This window comes from Anas platyrhynchos, chromosome 2 (assembly GCF_047663525.1).
Source record: "Anas platyrhynchos isolate ZD024472 breed Pekin duck chromosome 2, IASCAAS_PekinDuck_T2T, whole genome shotgun sequence".
Taxonomy (NCBI): Eukaryota; Metazoa; Chordata; class Aves; order Anseriformes; family Anatidae; genus Anas; species Anas platyrhynchos.
Window position 1 is genome coordinate 129634876 of NC_092588.1, and position 17415 is coordinate 129652290.

The 17415-nt window shown below is 32.6% G+C and overlaps 1 protein-coding gene across 2 annotated transcripts in view; it reads left to right on the forward strand.

The window, feature by feature from the left end:
- DGKB (diacylglycerol kinase beta) overlaps window positions 1-17415 on the forward strand; it is a 402254-nt gene that overhangs the window by 18288 nt on the left and 366551 nt on the right. The window contains exons 1-2 of one of the 2 annotated variants that reach the window (XM_072033592.1): window positions 1421-1442; window positions 7468-7538. The gene's annotated coding sequence lies outside the window, so the exon portion shown is untranslated. Of the gene's footprint in view, window positions 1-1420; window positions 1443-7467; window positions 7539-17415 lie in introns of those variants that run through there. The other variant, XM_072033589.1, reaches the window with a different exon arrangement.

Consider the following 17415-nt stretch of genomic DNA (forward strand, 5'->3'; position numbering starts at 1 on the left):
GAAATGGACTAGTGTCATATAAGATTATTTCACATTTCCTGTGTGAAATGGTCCTGCATATATAGTATGATATTTTTGACTTTCTTTGTCTCTGCGATTCATTACCCACTGTAAATTTGACGCATATTTAGTTATTCCACCTTTTGTATTTTTTCCAGCTAGGGATTAATCCTATGTGTAATACTTTGTGCATTTCTTTATTAAATTAAATCTTTTTTTTTTTCTTTCTCTCTCCTTTTTTTTTTTTTTGGTCACTTTTTCAATTTGTCAAGGTCACTGTCAATTCAAATCCTATTCACTAAAGTGCTTGCAGATGCTTTCAGCTTGGTATTGTCTGCAAATTTAATAAGTGTACTCTCTATTCCATCATCCAGGTCATTAATGAAAATATTGAATAACATTGGATCCAGGACAGACCCTGTGAAACCCCACTCAGTATTTTCTTCCAGCTTGACAGCAGGTCAAGCTCTAAGTAGAGCTTCAAATTTGTTGTGCACCTAGCTACAATAATGTCATCTCAACTGCTTAATTCTAAGTTTATTTATAAGCATGGCATGTAAGACTGTCAAATACTTGAAACAACACATGGTATTTCCCTTTAGGAAGAGAGTAGATGGGATTGATGTCTTCTCTTGACAAGTGGATATTTGCTCTAGTTCATCTGTAGTATTTACTCAAAGATATAGCATTTTTGTGAGAATGGAAGTTATATTGACTAATATGATATTATCTGGATTATCTGTATCTATTCTACTTTTTCAAAGTTAAGCACAGCTGTTTACCTTTTCTTATTCCAACTCTCTTCCATATATTCTCAGAGGAAATATAAATTCTGAGATTATTTTATCTGATTCCTGCAATGGTTCCAGTAGCCTGATTCCAGTTTGCTGATTTCTCAGTTTAACCACCCCTTTGGAATAGAAACTGAAACAAATAATTTAGTTACTAACTGTTCATAGGTTCCTTTTTTTTTTTTTTTTTTTTTTTTCCTAATCAGCTTTTTGCTGCTTTCTTGTTGTCTTTATATACTTTGTAGAAAGAAATGTTACTCATGTACATTATGAAAAAGCTAAACTGTGTCTCTGTGGACTTCTGCTGCCAACCTCTCCCTTCTTTTTTGTCTTAATGTTCCCACATATTTGGGGTATTCCTATATTTTCATTTTCAGTCATATGAATTAATGTCCACTCTTTGTAAAATTTCTTCTTGAGTTTTTAATTACTGCTTCTTAACTCTAGTTCTCTTTGAGGTGGTACGTATTTTTGAGAAATTGCTAGCGCTTTTATGAAAAAATAAAAATAAAATATCTGTGATATGTCTACAAGTACTCAGCCAGTAGTTGAGCTACATATAAAAGACTTTAGGTTGCTAAACATATTATTTTTTGTTCTTTAGTTTTATCTGCCTGTGGAGAATTTGAGCCATTCCTGCCATAGCCTCAGGTAGGGCAATGTTTCCATGGCATCCTGTAAAACAAGAAGTGGAGATTTATATTAAAAAAAAATATCTAAGTCTGTTCATATTCAAGCTGATGACAAAACCTGCATGAAGTTTAGTGGGAACAAAATTAAATAATTTTGAGTGTGGAAGTATATATTAACAAATGCATTTGCAAATTATATTCTGTTTTCATAATTCAGAGAACAACAAATACAATTTAATTTAAGAGCTCTTATCTTCATTTACGGAATGATGGATCTTGATTAAAATAACTTGCAATGAATTAGAAAACTTTAAAGACTTGAGAAAGTGTAGCAAAAAAATAGGGAAAAATTTACTTGAAATTACAGGCAGAGTTTAGAGCTCACAAACGCATGGGAACAGCATCTACTTAAACATGAGATACTTCAGGCTTCAGAGAAAGACTCAGTCCAAGAAACGGCAAGAAGTTTTCTTGATAAATAATCTCAAAAAATTCCACTGATACAGCAATTTTGGATGGCATGAAAAGAAATTCAAGAATAAATGTTGTCATTTTTTATTGGTACACTAAAAAATGTTTGAATTTTACAGTGGCTCACTACATCGGGTTCAATCAGAAGAGAGAACTTATGTAGTACATACTATGTATGTGTACAGCCAAGCGAAAACATCTTCTCATTTTGAAAGTTAGGATGAGTGGAACCTTGATTTTGTTAGGCTAAATCTCTGAAACAAGTCTTTTGTTTGAATAAAAAAGGTGGCTGGTTTGGTCTTTTTTATTTTTATTATGTTGTTGTTGTTTTTGGAGCTTCCACAATAAGAAGTGTTAAATTACTTTTAAATTAGAAACTGTTTTATCTTAGCTTTAGCCACTGGACGAGGAAACTATTGTATTTTGGATGTTGCTGGAGGCAATAGTTTATTCACAATGAGCATCTGCTATTTTTCTTTTGCTATACTTTTGATTCAAATTAAAGAAAGCTAACTACCAAAATCTAGAAAGCACAGGATAATTATGAAATATATAAGTATATGTAAACTCTTTTGCTTTCATCTCAATGTTCAGATTTATAAAATTATTCAGAAAAAAATAATCTTTTAAATATTTATAGAAAGTTTCCGAGTGCATTAAATTTATCAACTCTGAAAAAAAAATAGTTATATTGTTTAATATCATAAAAAGTGTTTCAGGAAATCTGTAAAAGTTCAATAATTTCTAAAATGAGTAGACAATGTCTGATATGACTAGTTATAATCAATCACAGTTTCTACTTGTCAGAACAAATAATTTCAAAGATTCATGAAAAAATAATCTTTGGTATTCTTAGATGACTTTTTGCAAAACATGCTTGTTACTCAAGCTGTTTTCAGCTAAATAATGAATCGGCCATGAAAATACAACTCTAGTTCCCTTGGCAGATTACCCATTTGCAAATGCATTTGAGTAATGCCAAAATCTGTTCTGCTCTCAAGTTTAGTTTTAACTACGGGAATTGTGTAAAATGATACCTACCAACATTTAGTTGAGCACTATATACACTTTGATGGGAAGTGCATACATGAAACAACTATTTTTTGAAAAATAATTTAAAGTTATGAAAAAATGTATTTCTGGGGATTAAATTGTCTTCACTAAAGATAGTATTTTGCTATTGATTTCCATGGAACCAAATTTTAAAAATATTCTCCTCTCAAAAATTATTATAACATATACGGTTTTCTTCATTAGAACACTGTAGAGAACAAAGTCATGAAGGCTACCACAAGGTAAATACAAACATGTAGGTTTTACCTTACCTCATGGTAGTAAAATATTCAAGGAACCTATAGGGATTTGGATTTTGCTATTTTTCTTATCTTTCTCCAGGATCTAAATATTGATCTTAAAGGACAGTTTGAAAATTTCTCTGGTGATATATTTACCATGTATATTTTAAAATTTTTCATGGTTATGGTAACATCAGCAAGAAAAGCGAGGGCAATCAAATCTTTAGTGGTAAGCCTCCCATCAAAATTTGGTTACAGTTAGCATGTCAATGAAATCTCACTTAACAAGTCTATCATAATTAGTTTCTGATTCTCATTTATGTAGTCTTTTTCCAGGAAAGTTTTTAATTATAGTAATGCAAATGCAAATGCAAATGCAAATAAAAATAAAAATAAAAATAAAAATCCATCAACAACTCTCTGAAATTATTTGTGACCAGTGAAGGCAAGATTTAAGAATAGGCTTTTCGAATCTTGAAGTGAATGCTAATACAGATTTAATTAATTTTCTTCTTTTTATTAGTATTGTTATTTTGAATGAATTAATGAATTGGCCATCCCAGTTATTCGCAAGCTAGTGTAGAGACTAGTGTAAAAAATTGTTCGGTCTCTATGCTTGAGGAAAACAATGTCCATTTTTTTCCACCATTTTTTGACTCTGATGTTCACAGTCTAGAAAAGTGTCATACAAAGGCCATCATCTGATATTTCTGGAACTGTTTCCTTTGATTGCCTCAAAAATCATTGGACTTCTCTTTTGGGGAAATCTCCAAAACAGTCTTTCATCAGAGCTGTATAGTTATTTGAAATTAAAAATGATAGCAAATCTATTGCAACAAGTATTAATATGTATGTTATTTTTGTCAAAGATATTGTGAATTTTTGTTTTCTGAATAGCAGCTGTCACAGTTGTATTAATTTGGAGCCATAAAAAAATGAAGCTTCTGGAGCACAATATGTATGAACCTCCATACTGGTATTATTTGCCAGCATTCTGGTGTTTATCCTCCTTTTGGTGTTTCTTGTCCAAATGGAAATCAAATAGCATCATCAAAAAGCCTATTTACAAATGAGTCTATATTTTAAGTGTTCATTACTTATTTTTTTATTGCCAGTTTTGTTTTCCTTTTGAAGGAAAGCTACAGTCCCAGAAGGCTTTCAATATCCAGAAGGTCTGTCCTTAAATCTCACCTAGGAGAGATTTCTACAGGAACTACGAATCAAGATTGAAAAGACTGAGGAGCTGAATGTAGCCCCTGCTGCTTTATGCACATGAAATATTATTAATTGGCTTAAACCAGAAATGAGGTGGTTGTCAATTATGTATATGTGTGTTTTTTTTTCAGTCATGAGTTGGTTGTGTTATGTATATATAGACATTCAATCAGACTCTGGTTAAGTTTGGCATGGCTGTTCTTCCAGTTGAAACAAAGTGGGGTGGATTCCTAGGTGAAGAATGTAAACATGGGGTATGAGAGGGGAAGGGTGAGAGTGGTAAAGAATAAATGAAAGGATTAAAAGGGTAAAGCTTGGACAGACAGTGCTCTTTCATTATTGTAAGGCTCATTTATTCTCTACAGATAAAATCCTACAAATTTTTTGAAACCTAATTTCCATAGGAGATAGCTTTGCTTAAGTGACAAAGATAGTATTCCACCTTAAATGTTTCTGTCAGAATCCACTTACACTAAGTGTTGAGAAATTTTCTATTTTCAAATTTGTCACCAATTTATTAAGTATGTTCTTTTCATTTATTTCAAAGGAAGAAAATGTCCTGTATGCCTGTGTGAAAACAGATATAAGAAAATCTATTCTAAAAAATACAGCAGAAAGCTTAAAGCCATTTTGCAAAGCTTAATTTAAAAATAAGTCCCTTTCTTATCATGCATGTTTCTGCTGAAGAAATTTATCCTGCCACCTACTTCACCATATGGAATTTCAACACGGTGCTAAATCACAGTAGATGCATCTGTGACAGTGTTGAATACATGCTTAAGTCAGTGAAGAGGCTGAATTTGTACACTAATAGCATAGCTCATTTGAGTACTGTTTTCATTTGTAATCTACTTGAAGTAGTACTTTTTACACCTCAGATGTTCTTTGGCATGGTGTCCTAAAATAATTATTGTCTTGAGGCTCAGTCCATCCCTTCTGGAATCCAACTTTTGATTTTCTTTTCTTGGTCTAAAATATATTAATGCAACTTTGCTATTAAAAGTGTCCTGGAAACAGACATTTCATGTGCATGTTTGAGGTATTATCTTTCCACTGATTCATCCTGTCAATTTACAGATGGGGCTAAATGCTGTTACAAATGATACTGTTTCAGTTTTGACTAATCCCATTTTCCATAACATATTTTCAAAAATAACTGCAACTAACAACATCAACAAAGTCGTATATAATTTATATATACTGTAGCTTATGTCCAGGCACATTGCAGTCTCTTATGTCCACGAAGCAAAGATTCCTCTTTGTTCAAAATACTGAACTGTAAGTCAAGGGAAAAAAATAAATCACTGTATTATACTACATAAAACAACAGTTTTGTCTCTTTTCATTAAATACGGTATGTTTGTTTGCTTTTTTTCCCTGCAAAACTGTTATTTATCATAGGCTATTTCAGTATCCATTGTCAAATGTTTACCTGTAGGGCTACAGTTATACCCTGCCATGCTATCATGCTATGTGTAATTTGCTCTTTTTTTATTGCTATGAAAAACATAAAATAATCTGCTATTAAAAAATATATATATATATCTGAATTTCACATAATACATTAAAACATTTGGTTAAAATATAAGATTTTTATGTTTGTCCTTTTCCTTCTTATTGCCAGGATATATTACTTATGTACAGATCAATAATGTAATCCTAGAGCTGCTCTGGATTGTACTATTATAATGTCAGTGTTTATACAAATAGCATCTAGTGTTTTTTTATTATTTTTGGGTATGGACATTCAATAATTTCCCACTCAACTGAGTTTGTTAAACATTGTAATTCAGTAAATAAATCTGTTAAATACTTATTGGTAATAAATAAAATGTTGAAGTTATTGACCATTATTATAGAAGTGTGATATATTATGTTATGATATATTATTATTATGTGGTGATATATTATATCACAACAAGAATACTTTTCTCTTTAAAGAAGACGTTTCAATTTATATTCCTAATCTTTAGTTCAGCTGGGTACATTTGAAATCTGCTGATGACCAGAAAACTATTAAGTAAAAATGAATAAATTGTATGTAACTCGTTAGGGGATATGTTTTAATAACATCAGTAAGATATATTTAACATTATAGAAATATAACTTCACTGTGCTCTTTCTGTGCTTTTTTCCTGTTTGTTTATTTTTTTTCAATTAATAACGTAAACAAGTTTGCACTCTTGTAGCAAGTTCACCTTCATAGAATAAACTATATCATACTGAATAGCAAAAATGTGCACATTTTGTTAAAAAGAATTTTCTAGGAACCTTTGAATGAATGGGGAGATTGAGTCAGCTTCTAGCAAAAGGCTTATCTAATGCCCATGTGAATGGTCAGTGTATTGTTTTGATTAAAGCGTGAATGGTAAACTGCTGATCTGAGGTAGCTTGTTACCCAAGATGCAGACAAAGCCATTTTCAGCTGTGTAAACTGCAAAGTGTTAGTGGTAGAATGGCATAAATTGTGTGCCATTCAGTGGATGTACATTATGGGTTTGGATTGCTATTCTAGATGATTTGGATTAACACTAAATGAAAAGAATAACATTTCTACTTTTTTTTTTTTTTTTTTTTTTTTTTTTTTTTAATGTCTTATGTGCAAAGACTGTTTCGCAGGAATATCAGGGTACATGTGGGATAAGGAAAATTAGGATTAGAGAAGCTTTTCTGCCGTATATTGTTTTCACGTATACTTAGTTTAGTGTACTGTAACTTCACAGTTGCCCAGTTTATAAACATTCTAGAGCATTAACTCCACCAGTCTTGGTTACTACAGTGCAAGACTAATTGTAATTTATTTATTTTTTGATCAGTTTTCTCCTCACCCCTCTGCAGCTCCAAAATGCAGACTATTAATAAAAAACAACACGAAATGACTTGCTGATTAAAATGCAAGTGATGATTCATTGATGAAAACACCTTGAAACAGAACTACATTATTGACAGGAGAAGCTGATTTCTTTAACAAGGGCACAATTGATGTAACTTTTTTTAGCATTATATTTCATATGTAAATGCATGTAGTATAGCAGTCTAAAGTTCAAATGTTTTAACTTGCAGATTAAATGAAACTGAATCCAGAAGCAAGGACAGTCTTTGAAACCATGCCCTGTCTGGCTCAAATCTGTCAGGTAATTCAAATGTTCTGTTCTGCTCATGATATAACCTGATGTTCCACAGCTATAAATGAAATGAAGATATGCAGAGCCATGGGTGATAAGCATGTGTGGAATAAACAGTAGCCCCTGGAAGAATTTTTCTCACTGCCAAGTGCTCTTGTTCAAGTAGGCATGTTAAATCAGAACACATTGGTAAAGCAAACACTTGATAAAATAGCAGAATTGATAACTGTCTGCAACATACAGTTTCTTACCAGTAATCTGGTTTATATGTTATGGTAATCCATTTCTTTCAGTCTTTCTGTCTTTCTGTCTTTCTTTCTGTCTCTCTCTCTCTCTCTGGTGCTCCAGGAAAATGCATGCAGTTGTTGCTATATATGCAACTGTGCTTAGCTCCTGACAGGGTTATGTGGCTTACACAAGATACTTATCTTCAAGAAAATTATTTGCGGCATCTCTGAGACACAAAAGTGGGTATTTCTCATGATCTTATGGCTCAGACCATGCCATGTAAAATTCAAATTCATCTCAACACTTGACCGTGACACTGCATATTCCTTCTGCTCTTCAGGTTCAGAATAGGGTACCAGAGAGGCAGTCAGAGATGATCCTACAAGGATCAAAGAATCAAAGAACCATCTGTCCTAAAAGCAGTTGGCCTCACTAGGTGCTTTGTAGTCAGACCAAACTCTGCCTGCCTGTAAGAAAAATGTGAATATGACATACTAAGTCTCCAAGTCACCTAAACTTCAGGGACCTACTGAGATCTCTCAGCAACGAGAGTTACAGGTGTCTGCATAAAGCATATTGTAAGTGGAAGTTGGACAGGCAAATATATTGTTGTATTTTGAAACTAATACAGGTTCTGAACTAGGAGTTTCACAGTATTAGTTATACCACTAAGACAGAACAACTCCATTGTTTTGAAAGGAACTGTTACAGATTTGCAAAAGAAGTAATTACACAAATTTGTGGGCTGCATGCTCCATTTTAATTAAGTATGCTCTGAATATAATAAGAAAATGCAAATCAAATATTCTTGTGGGGTCTTTGGTGTTTTTTTTATTATTATTATTTGTTATTGTGGTTTTTATCTTTTATTTTTAGAAAGGAAGAATTCTCTTACTTTCAACTATTTTAAGCATATTTTTAAATAAGTGCTTATTGACAGAAAACAGAGAAATTCAGCTTGCAGACTGAGATGGTGAAATTTGCATGCCCATTGTTTTTTTATTCCAAAAAACACGCAACCCTTATAGACAGTAAGTGTTTTGTTGCTACAGCCTAGACATATGTCCCATCCCAAAGCAGACACTTGTATTGTGGCAGTGGATGGGGACAATTTTTCTTCCAATTTCAGACCCAGATCCAGAATTTACTATAAATATGCAATAGTTTGAGATAAAACAACATTAAAAAGAATTAGACCGTTTCCACTGAATTCTGATCCATTAGGCTGATGATGCGTGTTCACTTTTAATACTTTAAAGAAGAGCATGTCTGTCTGGAGACAGGTATCTTATAAAATTTATTGGTAAGTTTTAGTTCTGCTTTTGTTCATGATTTCTTCTTCCAAAAATTAACTCTTCTAGCATTAACTCTATATGGCCATAATTTTATCTGAATAACTCCAGTATTATTGTGTAAGCTTTCACTTCAACTTGGTATGCAATTGTCTATGTTTTTTACTTTTTTTTTTTTCTTTTTTTGGATGAACAGTATGCTTTAAAAAAATAGAGAACATTGGCTTGGACTCTTGGGGGAATATTGCTATATAATTCATAAAAATGTGAACTGAGGGTACTTCTTGAACAGTGTGCAATTATCTTAGTACCTTTAAGTAATGTAACATCACAGACTACAACAGTTTAATTGGATGCCTTTGTACATATATTTTGTAAGTACATAAAGTACAAAATGTTTGCTCTCTTTTGAGGTCTCGTGGAAGTATACAGAGCACAGTGAAACCCACGCAAGATATGCATACAAATACAAGATGAGTCATTCAATAGGAATCACACTGTTTAGAAACAAACTAGAAATAGGGAAAGGTATATTGATTGACAGGTAACAGGAGGTTAACTACTAGTAATGGAAGGAGTGTGTCTTAAGACTAGACTAAGTGTTACTGAGGTAAGGAAACCTTGTATCTGTATCTTGCAGATACATTCTTCTGTTCATACTGTGTGGAACACTTCTGGGGTATGAATCATTTGGCATAGCAGGCAATTTTGCTATAGACATGCACATTTAAAATCAATATTTGAAATTACATTTTAATTAAGGTTGATATTATTTTCCATAGTTACATTTTTTTTATTGTTACTTCATGAGTAATAAAGCTAGATTTCTATTTATTTATTTATTTATTTATTTATTTGAGACTGAGGATTCATTTTGCAAGACACAAGTTATTTCAGTATAGCTATTAAGATAATGAGGCAGCAATGAAACTGATTATGGAGCGTCCTGTGGTGTAATCACCTAATATAAAATACATGTTATTTTATGTTCACTTCACCACAGCAATTGAATTGCTTGAATTCTGAGCAGCCTAGCAGTCAGTCCATTGCAAAATTTTGCATTAGTAGTCTCTAGTTAAACCTATGTACTATGCTTAGTATTATTCCATGGTGCTCACAGCTAAAACCTAATAAAAACCAGAGCAACTAAAGAAAGCATTTTATATAATTTTGAGCTACACCATCCAGGGAAGGTGAGGGCTCTTACTTTATGTCACTGCACCTCATTTTTTCTCTGTCCTCAATTCTATGTGAAGATTGGTTTAATGTAAAAAAATCTACTGATTGCTTGTAAGTTATGCTGAAATAAATACAGTTTCTAATTATAAGAAAAGGATTAGGTCAAAATATAATCATTAATGGCAGCCTCTTATAAAACAAAATGGAAAAAGAAAAGTACATGCACAAAAACCTTCTAACTGTATTTTTGAGTAGTTTCTTCAGCTGGCTGTAATGATTCTCTGGAAGGAAATTTTCCTATAATCCGATGGAAAGATAGTCAATGCGTCTAGGTGGAAAGTTAATTATGTGTGTGGTACCTTGTCATTTTTAGTGCTTCTGCTTTTGCAAAGAGAAAGAGAGGAAGAACTTAGAGACCACCTCCTCAGTTTTATATGGAGATGTACACTTTCAGAAGGTCAAGTTTTAGTTATCTGAGTACTATTTCCCAGATGTCTCTTAGTAGTCTCACCAGAATTTCATAAACCTATAGTGACTTGTACTATATGTGAGCCAGGCACCATACAGATAGAAGTATGTTCACCTGAGTGCTTTCATTTCTTTTGCAATGCACCTACATTTCATTTTTCATGCAGCATGTGGTCAACAGGGACTGAGCATCTATGCCCAACTGGGTTTGCTGTGCTGCCCGCCTTTGCTAGTTCCACTTAAAAACTGATCTTTCAGTTATCAATACACAGCATCAGATTTGCACATTAAAACTAGAGCTATTTCATCTGCTATAAATTACAGGAACTCTATGTCCAGACATTATCTCTTTCTGAAACTCCAAATTTCTTTATTTTTTTGTTTTTGTTTTTGTTTTTGTTTTTCTCATGTGAATTAAAATCTCAACATTTCAGTAAGAACATTAAATTTGCTTTCATGTTTTTCTCTTAGCTGGGTTACTAAAATACACGTACCTTTCCTTCTTTGTATTTGTTTTGAAAAATATATCAATTTAAGAGGAACCTAATTATAATTAAATAATTAAATTATTTTCTTTCCACATTATAATTAATAAGTATTTGGTTCTACTCTTTTTATTTTTATTTTTATTTTTATTTTTATTTTTATTTTCATTTTTATTTTTATTTTTATTTTTTTTCCTCCCTACAACATATTCAGCTAACATATTACTTTGCCAAGGCAATAGCTTTGGTTCTGATGTTATAGGCCCATTCCAAATAAGAACTGAGGTGATCGACTTTCTAGTTTTTTCCAGTTGATACAAGATTATATTGTAATAGCCCAGTGGGAAATTAGAAAAGTAATTACTTTTATTAAGAAGCTTAATTCAATGAAAAGACCCTTTCAAAGAACTTAATCTCAATTGACAGTTCATTGTGCCATTAAAAAGTAATATAGGATGATGGCATCAGCAAAACAAAATGATGCTTCCTAGCAAGTGATTTTACATTCGGTACTAATGATGTAGTTCTTTTGTGAATCATGAAACTTTTTTTGAATGTTTAATCTATTATGTCAGTTCACCTGGGGAAAAAAAATTGAATGCTTCTAACTGCAGCATCATTTACTACTACTACTTCCATAGCTTTAATTCTTAATTCTTAATGCTTTTTGGTAAGAAAGTATTTTTCAAAGTTGTTCTTCTTAGAAATTAATATCAATCATTTCTTATTCATATGCTTAATTAGGATACAGATTCAGTATTTGTCTCTTTTCCGGGTGGAAAGTGATTTTGACTCATTTTATAGTTCACAGCTTCTCAGCACTGTTTATTTTGAACCACTTTTTCTTTAAGAAGGGGAGACGTTGCACTTGCATACTTTCTCCTTTGATAAATTTGCTAATTTGACTATTGTAGGAATAGATTGGTCCCTCAGGCTGGCAAAGTAGCTCTGTTATTTAAGAAGTAGCTTTGAGCAATTAATGGTTATCTTTGCATATTAAAATTGTTTTGCTACAACATTTCTATTTAAAATGGAAATATGTCATTCCATGGCCAGCTGTGCCACACTTCTTAACAGCATTTTGAAAACCCATCTCTGAGTGTATGGAAGGGCAGCACTGCAACTCTTCAACACCTTACTGAGTGCTTATAAGGATGTGAGGTTTATGCAGCATCAGCTTTACAAATGCTTTTATCCTCTGCCTTCTATTTTCCAATTGCTTCATGCAGTAGTACTTCTAGTCTCAAATAGACTTTTCACTGAATCTTAGTCCTCATTTTTGTATGGAAATTACCCAGATTTGCCCTGCCTCCCACAGTGATGATGTAGGTCAGCTGAGAGACTTTTAACCATATCACTTCTGTGATATGGTTAAACCATATGTTTATGGTTAAACCATATGGTTAACCATATCACTTCTGTGACTTTTAACCATATGTCAAATTTAGTTAAAATTGACCACTGTGTTCAAACATTATTGAAACATAGGGAGTAGGAACACACAAACCTCATTTTTTTTAAAGAAAACCTAAACCTGGGTAAAGACGAGCTAAATCAAACCCCTCCTCAGTCATAAATGTTATTAGATCATATGTTGACTTTTGAAGAGCTTTATACACATTTCTCAGCTTGTTATTTATTTTATTGAAGACTTCCAGCTACAGTTAGTTCATTAATTCTTGGCAATTACTACAACACTGAACTACTTTCTGCTATACAAAAGTAGTGTTCTTCCAGAAGTGTCAGAGAAAAAAATGGCTGTTAAATATTCACATGCATATATATTTAATGATAATATTTCAAGACAATCAGAGCTCATTTCTCGGTCTTCCCAAACGTCCTACTTCATTTATTTCTCTGTACCTGCGTACAGTTCTTTCTATAGTTGCTACTTGTGTCACTGCTGCATTCTACATTGTATTTGAATGTTAAGACTATAAAACAATATGAAACAATTTCCTGATAACTGAACATTTCCTGACCATAACATACAGCATTTAAATTCCTTATGCTCCAGATCACCCTTTCTGTGCTCACCTTGCATAACATACCAATGTAACAAGGTACAACCAGTAAACCATTATTGCATAAACCATTATTGCACATCCACAAATGTTCTTTTTGCACTTGTTCTTCCTCTTATTTTCCTTCCTCCTTCCTGCCCCCCCCCCTTTTTTTTTTCCTCTGCATTATGCACTCCTCATAGGATTTATTCTTCCTTGATAAGGAACCTGGCTGATCCTTTCCGTCTCTGCCACTGACTCCTAGTAGGTAGAACAGGAAGGATAGTGTAAAGTGTCCAAGTGTATTACGCCCAATGTTGCCTTTTTTGTAGACAAAATTCATTACATTAGGTCTGAAATACGTGAATTCTGAAAAGGGAAACTAACAGAGAGGAATATACAAATAAAAACCAACATCTACTGCAGTGTCATCAGGGAAAATTGTGAAAGGGAGCATGAATGTTTTTTTCTAACAATACTTCAATTATTTAGGTTCAGTATTTCTAGTAAATCAAAAGGGGATTAATTAATCAAGATGCTGTCTAGTTGTTGTTGCTTTGTTGTTGTTGTTTGTTGTTTTGTTGTTGCTGTTTAGGTGCTCTTAGTATACATCTCTTAGTGCAACTAATGAATTTTTCATGAAATATTCTGCAAAATAATTCTGATAAAATGCTGATAAAAGCAAACTGAAAACACTTTTGAAAATACAGTACTATTTTAATAAGATCTGAGTTTATGCTCGGCTTTAAGAACAAATTGTATTCTACCTTTAAGACCACAGAACAGGAAAAAAAAACAACAACAAACAAAACCCAAAACAAACAAACAAACAAACAAAAACAAAAAACAAAAAACAAAAAAAAAAAAAAAAAAAAACAAACAAAAAAAACAACAAACAGAAGCAAGGAAGTTGGACTTTGGCAATTTCAAAATGATTTTACATTTTCTGAAGGTGATTCAGGTGAGGATTTGGAAAAGACCTTCAGAGCTACTTTACTTACATCATAGGAGCTCTGCAGTACTATTTGGAATTGTCAATTAGGGTGTAAGCCGTATCTCCCTTTTTCCTGTATCAAGCCTATTTTCATCAGTATTTGTGTCAGGCAAAGCCTCTTACGGAAGGATCAAGAACCGATCAATAAAGAGTAAAAATGCTAGTTAAGGTCTGAAATTTCTACTCACAACTTTTAAAACACTGCACCAAGAATAACTGAATGCAGATGGATGACTGTTCATACATATGCAAATTTTTAATATCATGGAGTTAGGTTCCACATAATAAGCCTGAATATATATCTCTGGCAGAAATGAGAAAAATTTTCAGCATCAGAAGTGTTTTGTGTTCTGAGATGGGCTGTGCATGTTTATTCATATTAGCAGACAGACAGCATTGATTCTATTCAAGACAGAGAAGCTAGTCATGAAAATAAGGAATCACCAAAATTACCAAAAGTTGAAATGCTTGTTATATAGTGAAGAAGATAATTGTCAGCATTGCAGAGATATTAAAGCTAAAATATAATAAAACTGCTAAAGTAATTACAGGAAACAGAAGAAATATTACATCAGTTGGCAATATACGTGCTTAAAATCAAGTTTACAACAATTAGCCTAAAAAGTGTAATTAAGATTTGCATTCAGGAAGCAGCAAATTTAAGTATTGTATTTACTGTTTGGTTACCTGATTTTACAAGCAAGCATTTCCTTTGCCACACAGCTCTAAGGAGGGGGATTGTATAAATTTGATGGATGCACACAGTCACATGGAATCCGTTTATATTAGAGAACAAACACAGATTGAAATTCCACTGTGCTAAGTACTGTGTGAGAATTGGCAGCAGAGATTTTCCTGGGTCCAGGTAATTTCACTCTAGATAAGTAAAACATATATTAGGATATATTGTATATAAAATATGTTTTTTTCAGAGGGCATGCTCTGAAAAATCGTACAAAAGATAGATTTGACAGTGTAGGCAATCAAGTGTTTCCTGCTGCCTAACGAAAAATTCAGTGTCTCTTGTTATTCAAAACTGCTTAGAAACCTAGAATTGCACATATCCACATATCTAAAATTTCATTAGTCTTCATATTTGTGTCACTATGGTAGTTCAGGCAAAAGTTGAACTAGATCCAAAAGCAGATTCATACTGTACTGCTTTCAACAGCTTTCTCTAATAGATTTTTCAGAGCACATCCAACAAGTATTCACATCATTTGCAAAAGCATCACCATTTCTTTTTAATACTTGTCAAGGGAATGAGAAAGTGACAATATAAAAATTAGAACTTGTTTCAATGCTTTTCTGAAGAGGTTCAAACCTCCACCTCCCCCTACGCCAGAATTTTAATGCTGAGTCTGGTCTTGATGGGATTTGTCTTTGTCACTTTTCATTTGAGTTTAAAGAACAGAAATTTGATTGTATCAAAATGACTATTCAAAGTATGGCTTTATAGACCTTCTAGATAGAAAAGCATTCTGGATCATAGGAGAAACAAAAAATATAAACAAGTTCTTGGCCCTTCTGAAGGAATACAACTACAGTACTGTTCTTCTGATTTTAGTCCAATTAATTTTTTTTCTGTCAGTCTCCATCCAGTTAGTGAGGATGTTTAATTATCTTCCTGTAAGGTAAGAGTTACAGGTTTGTATTCCTGAAGAACAAGAGGTCTGAACTGGGTCACCCATATCATATGTTAACTGCTGGGCAACGCTGGGCAAGCTATTCTAGCTGAACCTGCTTGAGCCAGGAGGGTTGGACCAGATGACCTTCTGTGGTCCTTTCCAACTTCAACTATTCTGAGACTCTGCAAAGTTTTTGAAACATGACCTGCTTACCCTCTGCCTATACTTCTAAGTAAATATAATCAATTCCCCTGTGGTTTGTATAGACCTTGATTCTATGTTTGTACTGGGAATGAGTGAAACATGGTTACTATATTTAGAGTGCCCCAAAGGGGAAATGAAAGAAAATGTCCCACTGGAGGCCTAGGTATGAGTGCAACATTGATCTGTTAAATAATAATAAATTATATATATATATATATATATATACACACACACATTTTAAAAAGGGGAATTTTTGTGCATCTTTAAAAGTAGAATTTTAATTAACTGAGGGAAAAATCTGATTAAATGGTGGTAAGAGGATTTTAAAAATTGCAGTCTTAAATCACAGTGCTGGTTTTATGTGCATAGATTCTAGATGTCAAAGTCAAGTAATGGGTCACCAGCAAAACTGGAATATACAAGAATCTAAGCATGCCACTGAACGCTTTACTTACAGGACCCTGCTGCTCTCAGAAATGAAAAACTTTATTCACCTCATTGTGTAGATCTAGAATAAACCATTTTGGTAGCTGTGACAGTACAAATAGAACAGAACCTAGTTATTAAATAACATGTTTTGTAAAATGAAATACTGGATGATAAAATGCTAAATTTACCCCTGGAATCTGTATGTGAATCTATTTCCAGATAAGTCAGTGGAAAATGTTTTTTATTACGTACTTTCAACTGCATGTAGATCACATAAAAACATAACAAATGTGAGCATTTTAATGATATGAGGTAGGAAATGATAAAGAAAAAGAAAAATGTGTTAACTTAAAAAATAAACAACATATGTTAAACAGGAGTTATTTAAAATATCTGCAATATAACACTGACGTGTTTATTACATATAAATATTTCTAAAAAAGGTAACGGTAGGCCCAGAAGGCATTACAATGTGAATCAAAGAAAATAGTGTTTCTTTACGGATCTAATTTATTTATAGCAAAATATTTTTTTTTACATTATTATAAAATGTTTTTCAAGTGATTTAAATAGATACATCCCTGATCTATCAGTAAAACATAACTTCAGAAGGAGAAAAAATATATATTTTCATAAATTTGACCAGTAACTGTAGAAGAATTTGAGATTTATGGACTACAAAATAGAGCAGGTGCTACCAAGCCACTATTTACCACTACTGATTTATTTTCTTTTTCTAATTGCCTTAAAACCACTGAAAGTTTCTTTTTGAAGGCTACTGGTGACCTCCTCATTAATAATAACATAAGGGAAAAAAAATCTCTTCTTTACTTTTTTTTCTTGAGAATTAAAATTGTTGATGTCATCTTTTCTGTAAGCTTTCTCTTGTAAACTTCTTTGACTTTCTGTTCCAAGAAATGAATAACAGGTGTACCAGAGAACAAAGTATAAAATCACTTTGGGAGTTTACTTCAAG